General features: G+C 45.6%; 1 pseudogene; it reads right to left on the reverse strand.

Annotated features, from left to right (window-relative positions):
- The window catches only part of LOC101994423, a 2,937-nt pseudogene extending 2,090 nt beyond the window's left edge, over positions 1-847 (reverse strand).
- Between the last annotated feature and the right edge of the window lie 7,076 nt (positions 848-7,923).

Below are 7,923 nucleotides of genomic sequence, written 5' to 3' on the forward strand. Positions count from 1 at the left end.
CATCATATCCTCCACTTTCTTGGCCCGTTCGGCTGGCCCCAGTTGGCCCTCACCCTTGGCTGCAAATTTGGCTACATACATCTCTGCGAACTGCTTCAAAGTGAAGGCCCAGCTATGCAGGCCAGAGCCGAAACCCATGGTGCCCAGCACAGGGTCGATCATGATATTGCCCATGGGCCCGCTCTCGCCCTCGCCGTAGGAGGAGATGATGACGTTGACATTCTCCACGATGCGCTGGAAGGTCTGGTACGGCTCCTCAGGCTCCAACTGCAGCTCAAGCAGAGCACGGTCCATCTTGTTCATCATCAGCACAGGCTTGATGCGCTCGGCAATGGCCTGCCGCAGCACCGTCTCCATCTGCATGCAAACGCCAGACACGCAGTCCACCACCACCAGAGCTCCATCGGTGACACGCAGGGCAGCTGTCACCTCCGAGGAGAAGTCGACGTGGCCTGGGGAGTCGATGAGGTTGATGAGGAAGCCGGAGCCGTCCTTGCTCTGCTTGATGAAGTTCAGGTCGTTCTCAGACAGTTCATAGAAGAGGGAGATGGCGGTGGACTTGATGATGATATAACGCTCCTGCTCCTCCTTGCGGGTGTCGGTGAAGCGGGTCTCCCCAGCTCGCGCAGAGGCAATGATGCCGGCCTTGCACATCAGGGAGTCCGTCAGCGTGGACTTGCCGTGGTCCACGTGGGCGATGACAGACATGTTCCGGATGCTGGCTTTCTTGTCCATGACGGCACGGATCTGGTCTACCGTGAAGTTCACCATGGTTGCGGATGGCGACGGATTCTCACGGGCAGAACAGAAGAACGAGCTGCGCCGGCGATGGCGGCGGCTGCGGCGGAAGAGCCAGAAGAGGATTTAAATAACTCAAAGTTCTGGCCAGCTTTTCCTCAGCCTTCTGAGAAACCTCATGAAAGGCAGATGATGGCAGGGGTAAATGGTGACAAAGGAAATGAGATCGAGCCGAGAAAGCTAAACAGTTGTTTCCCACTGTGTTGTGCTGCTAAAGATTGAAGCCAGAGCCTCAAGGATGCTACTGAGTTTAACTCTAACACCCCATTGCTTTGTGCTGTGGTGGTTCACATTTGTAACCCCAGCCCTCAGGACACAGACGCAAGGGGACCTTGAATTTGAAGGCAATCTAGGCTACACGGGAAGACTTTCAGATGCATGGGAGCTGGGGATAGAGCTCAGTCGGTGGAGTGCTTGTCTAATAGGCAGGAAACCCCTGGTTTGCTCCAAAGCACCACATAAAACTGCACGACACCACACACTTGCAATTCCAGCACTTGAGAAAGGAAGGCAAGAAGATCAAGAGTTCAAGACCACTGTTGGCTACGAAACAAGTTAGAGGCCCGCTTGGGTTACATGAGACTTGTCTTAAAAAGAAAAAAAATCTTAACCCGTTCAGTGAGACTGAGCCAGTCTTTATGAGGTACCACTTCGGTGCCACCACACTGGGACCAAGTTCCCAGCATATAGATCTCTGAGGGACAAATTACATCTAAACCATGCCACTATGTTAAATTCAATAGCTATCACAATCATTTTTACCTATGTGCCTAATAGAGAAATTTGAATTTAAAAATAATTTACATTATATTGCTGTGAGTCTCCAAACATTTCATGTAGCTTATGTTGTCCAGTGTACTCAGCTGGACACCATATCTTTAGCACCACACTTATTGCTGAGCTGGTGGACTTAAAAAAAAAAAAAAAAGACTGTGGGCTGGAGAGATGGCTCAGCAGTTAAGAGCATTGCCTGCTATTCCAAAGGTCCTGAGTTCAATTCCCAGCAACCGCATGGTGGCTCACAACCATCTGTAATGAGATCTCGTGCCCTCTTCCGGCCTGAAGGCATATATTGTATATTAAATAAATAAATATTTTTTAAAAATTAGCCTGTGTGCTTGAGAGAGTGTGTGTGTGCACGTTACACAGTGTCTGCTCAGAAGTCAGAGGACAACAGTCAGGAGTTGGTTCTAACTTATCCTCCTCCACCCCCAACCCCAGGCAGGGTCTTTTTTGCTTTTTTGCTACATACTCCAGGTTAGCCTGCTTGGGTGCAGGGGATTGAACCCCCGTGGTCAGGATTTTCAGGCAAGTGCTTTTTACTGGATGAGCCATCTCACTGAGACCTTGCTGTTTATTTGACAGGGTTTAGAACCCTCTAGGAGATCCCAGGGCTATCTTCCAGAGTGTTTCCCAAGAGATGTGACCGAGGAGGGAAAAAAAAAAATCCATCTGAAATGTGAGGGCACTGATTGGCTGAGATCTGGACTGCCACGTGACCTCCCAAGTGCTGGGATTAAAGCCATATGCCACCACTGCTGGGAAGGCTTTTCTTAAAAACAAAAACAAACAAACAAGCAAACAAGTAGCAACAAAATGCTTCTGGATAAGAGGTCGGATTAGAGAACACACTGCCAGGCGGCCTCTAAGGAAATCATAAAAGACAGACACTACTTCAGAATGAAAAGATGGAAAAAGATATTCTAAGTAAATGGAGCCAGGAAAAAACAAAACAAAACAAAACAACTACCACTGTTTAGGTATCTGGCAAAACAGACATCAAGCCAAAAGTAGTTAGAAATGATAAAGGTCTCTGTACTGATGATTAAGGTACTGAAGTGATGGCTCAGGGGTTAAGAGCACGGGCCGCTCAGGTTGTTCAGTCCTGGGGAAATCCAATGCCCTCTTCTGGCCTCTGTGAGTACTGCATGTATGTCGTGCACAGTCGTGATGTAAACAAAACATATATGTAAAATGACAAATAAATAAATATAAAAAAGTAAAAACCAAACAAAGCTCCCCTGCACACTGTTGTATGATAAATGTGTCATTGAAGAAATTAGAAAAGAGAATTAAAAATTCCTAAAATCAAGGCTGGATGCGGTGGTACAAGCCTTTAAACCTAGCATTTGAGAGGCCGAGGCAGGATGAGTTCTGTGAGTTCAAGGCCAGCCAGAATTGCACAGAGAAACCCTGTCTAGAAAAACCAAAAAAGAACACCAGCGGTGGTGGCACACACCTTTAATCCCAGCACTTGGGAGGCGGAGGCAGGTGGATCTCTGTGAGTTTGAGGCTAGACTGTTCTACAAGAACTAGTTCCAGGACAGGCTCCAAAGCTACAGAGAAACCCTGTCTCGAATCCTCCACCCCCAACCCTCCCCCAAAAGGAAAAAGACTTCCTGAACAGAGCTCCAGTTGTTGAGAAATAAGGCACACGATTGACAGATGGGATCACGTGGAAGTAGAAAGCTTCTGCAAAGGGTACAGATAATTGAGTGGAGACAGCTTCTAGAATGGGAGAAAATGTTTGCTCACTACACACCTGGCAGAGAATTAGTATTTAGCATATACAAAGAACAAAAGGTAAATAATAAAACAGATGAACCAATTGAAATAACGGGTTTTGGACTGAACTGAGTCCTCACAAGAAGGCACAGTCAATAAGTGTCCTAAAAGTGCTCAATGCCCTTAGCCGCCAAGTAAATACAAATTTAAACTACCTTGAGATCTATTTCTCCCTAGTCAGAACGGCTGTCGCCAAGAAATGAATGACAGCAGATGTTCATGCTCGTGAGGATGTGGGGAATGGAACAAACCTTTATTCACAGCTGGAAGGAGGACAGACTGGCTTCCAGTTCATATCTTCCCAGTGGGGAAGTGTAGAAAGAACAAGACATGGAAGGAAAAACAGACATTGCTGCTGCTGCCCTGAGGTCATGCTGGCCTCAGCCAAGGGTTGGCCTCATGGACACCAGTGACACACAGCTAGAAACATGGCCTGGCTGTTTTGGGATTGTGTGGCATTTGTGGCTGATCAACTGCACCAGTTACCCTAGTTATTTCATTAATCTCCCAGAAATATGGCTACCCATTTGTGACCAGAACATTGTAATTGTTTTCTCTTGAGTGAACAGCGGGGAGGCAGAAGTTGTGTGCACAGCGGCTCCCAAGTCTGGACTGTGTAACCTCCCTCTCAATTCTCAGGCTCTCTTTCTACACACACACACAGTTTTCCCGTGTTCTTCTATCGCATTTATTTATATATGTGTGTGGGTCACACACAAGCTTGTGCCACAGGATACAGGTGGAGAACAGCAAATTACCATGTGAGCTGGGGAGATCAGACTCAGGTCACAAAGCTTGGTAGCAAACCCCTTTAACACTGAGCCATTTCACTGGACCCTAACTACATATATCCTTTCCAGATGTTAGGTGTTGCAGCCTAGTCTCACCTGTCTGCCTTTTACAAAGAGATGGAGACATGGGACCCTCTTGTAGAAAAGGGAATTTATAAAAATATATCTTAGGGACATAAAATAATTGTCTGGGTTTGAATATTATTGTCCTTAAAGCGTTGTGCCCATGCCTATTACTTTTAACTTTGTAACTGCAAGTATCTACCAGCTGACATAAGTACTGTAACAGCAGGGTGTGTCTGGCTCAATATTTAGTTAAGCCTGCAAAAATGCTGAACTCTATGTCTAGAATAAGGTAACGCAGCTGGTAGGAAGGTGTATTGGGGAAGCATGAAGGGAACAATGGGGGCTTTCATATTGATCATGGTATATTCCTTAAATTGTGATGTATTTCTTAAAGTCAAAAGTAGAAGCCAGTAATTGCTGTGGGACAATGGTCTTGTGCTTTGTAAAGATTTGTTACTTGTACTGTTTTAATAAAACGCTGATTGGCCAGTAGTCAGGCAGGAAGTATAGGTGGGCAACCAGGCAGGAAGTAGAGGTCTGGCAACGAGAACAGGAGAATTCTGGGAAGAGGAAAGTCTCAGTCTGCAGTCATCACCCAGACACAGAGGAAGCAAGATGAGAATGCCTCGCTGATAAAAGGTACCAAGCCACGTGGCTAACACAGACAAGAATTATAGGTTGAGATATAAGAATTAACTAATAAAAAGCCTGAGCTAATAGGCCAACTAGTTTATAATTAATTTAAGCCTCTGTGTATTTCTTTGGGATTGTGTGTTTCTTTGGGACCGAATGGCTGCAGGACCGGGTGGGACAGAAAACCTCTGGCAATAAGTAATAAAGCTATTCATGTAACCCTGGTGAGAAAAAAAAATCTATTTAAACATATATAATGAATAAAAGATGGCCTGAGCTATTCAGTGCCACTTGAGTGCGATCCACTTGGTGGTTAAAGTTTTCCTTGGGCTGACACCCCTTTCCTGCTTGGCTTGGGACCTGAACCTGACTAGCTGGCAGTTAGGGATTGAACTCTGGGTCTTGTACATAGTAATTTATCTGACTATTATTTATTTATTTTGAGACAAGCTCTTTCTATAGCCCTGGATAACCTGGAACCTTTTATGTAGGATCTGGCTTGCCTTGAACTCATAGAGAGCCAACTGTCTCTGCCTCCCAAGTGCTGAGATTAAAGGCATGCACTACTATGCCTGGCATTTTATTTTATGTGTATGACTGTTTTTTTCTGCATAAATGTTTGTAACCACTTGTGTGTCTAGTGCCCAAGGATGTCAGAAAAAGGTGTTGAATCCCCTGGGACTGGAGTTACAGATAGTTGTGAGTTTTATGCAGGTGCTGGGACTTGGATCCAGGTCCTCTCCAGGAGCAACAAGTGAGCCTAACTACTGGGCCATCTCTCCAGCCTCTGCATCACTTTAACCTGCAAAGAAATGTTTAAATGAATATTGAGAAGAACCTTTGTTTTTAAACCAGAGCTCTGTTGATTTTAACCCAGGCACTCTTCTTCAGCCGAGACAGTTAAGTCCCTCTGGTCCTCTTTGAATGGATGAGAAGAACAAATGCTTTTTCCTTAGAGTGACATCCTAACACTGTATTGAACAAGATGTAAGTCCTCATCTGCTTTCCATACGCTGGCTGTGAGCCTGGAAGAGCCCTGTTAACAGATTTAGAAGAGATTTTACCAAGATGGGAAATGCCCTGTTTCTGGTAGTATTTCCTTTGACATTCCATTGTTCTTTTGAGTTGTAAAAATATTTTATCCAACTTTCCAGTCTACTTAAAACCTCACTAATCTCTCACAGCGTAAGAGTCCTTGTAGCTTTAGCCCTAACAAAACATTAAAATCTGAGAACAAGCTTGGGGTATAGCTCAGCGGCAAGGCACATATGCTAAATTCACCCAGCACCAACCCCCTCAAACAAGAGCCTCCAGCCCTCATGAAACCAGAGGGACACAGAAGTGGGACTAAGTCATGCAAGTGTTAATATACATAGACTCTCGCCTTCTTCCAATTTCACTGCTCCGGAGCAGAGGATCATGGGACTCAGCCTGCCAGCGGCACATGGTGCACACTCCAGTGGTCCAGACTTCTTTTCTGAGGGGCAAGTGGGATTTCCTTTCGTCTAGAACTTAATTATCCCCGTTAGACCCGGGCTCTGCCTCCTGCCCCCGGGTGGGCAGGAGCCTTTTTACCAGAAAGAGCCCACTCAGCTCAGGCCTTCCCAGGAGGCTGAGCCTGTCCCCTGAAGCTTTTCTCCCTCCACAGTCCCCATAATTCTAGGAACTGGGGTGAGTAACTGACATTTGCAGTTACTCTTGGGGTGATCTCTTTTTCTATAGCATAGTCCCCCTGTTTTTTCTTCATTTTTGCTAGGTACCGTGTTGTATGTATGTGTGTGTGCCCGCAACGCACACGTATGAACCACCTGGACTTGAAGGAATGTAGCCTCACAGTTGTTACAGAACAGGAGGATGAAATGAGGAAAAGCTAGACTTTCTGTCCAAGAACCCGTGAGTGATGAACCAAGAGCTCCCAAGGCAGGCCGCGAAAGCAATTCCGAGGCCACGCTTCCTGTAAACATGCTTTATGTGAGTTGGGAAGGCCAAGGCCACAGAATACTCTGCTTGCTAATTTGTCCAAATAATTTGGTGTTTTGTTTTGTTCTTTTTTTTTTTGGTTTTTCGAGACAGGGTTTCTCTGTGGTTTTTGGAGCCTGTCCTGGAACTAGCTCTTGTAGACCAGGCTGGTCTCGAACTCACAGAGATCCGCCTGCCTCTGCCTCCCGAGTACTGGGATTAAAGGTGTGCGCCACCACCGCCCGGCTAATTTGGTGTTTTGTGAACGTGTAATAGTACAGCTGGTTTACAATGAAATGTCATGGCTGCGTCCTGGCCTCAAACTCTCCTCGGTGGCAAAGATTGCCAGTGTCATGTGTGTCCCTTTGGAAAGAGTTTTTCTTTGACTTTAGAACAAAACAAAACAACAAACCATAGTATACTCAATGTATTGGATCGTTTCACAGAGAAACCCTGCCTTGAAACCCCCACGCCCAAAAAAGAATTTGTCATAGAGATTTCTTCATATAATACATATACAGACATATAACATATATGTTACATATGTATGTGCACACATTAATACATATACTATATAAAAGAATTTAATGTTCTTTTGCAGCTTAAATGACTGTAATATTTTATAGTATAAATTGAAAGACCCTCGACGAGGACCTTTTGTCTGGAGGAGACCTCCCCAACGCCAAGGAACAGGCCCAGACCCCACGGATGCAAATCGCAAGAGGTTTATTGAGTAGACACAGGTACCTGCGGGCGGCAAGATCTCTCGGAGGACTTGTGCACCTGCCAACTGGAGGGCAGGCTTTTTATAGGGAAGAGCAAAAAGCAAGTTTACAGAAGCAAAAGCGTGGTTATCTGAAGCAAAAGTGTGGTTATCGGAATGAGGCGGGGGGCATGAATGGTTTCCTCTCTCAGCATGGATGTCTGGCAACAGTCATCCTATTCCTATCTTATAGATATCCTGTTTTGCAGTCAACCTGCTTTGTTGATGTCCTATCTTATTGATATCCTGCCTTGCAGTCTTCCTGTCTCATAGACATCCTGCTCTCTCAAGCACATGGGATGTTCTTACGAGAGCAGGCTGGCTGCTGATCCGGAGAATTTTTTTTTT

The sequence above is a fragment of the Microtus ochrogaster genome, linkage group LG9 (assembly GCF_000317375.1).
Source record: "Microtus ochrogaster isolate Prairie Vole_2 linkage group LG9, MicOch1.0, whole genome shotgun sequence".
NCBI lineage: Eukaryota > Metazoa > Chordata > Mammalia > Rodentia > Cricetidae > Microtus > Microtus ochrogaster.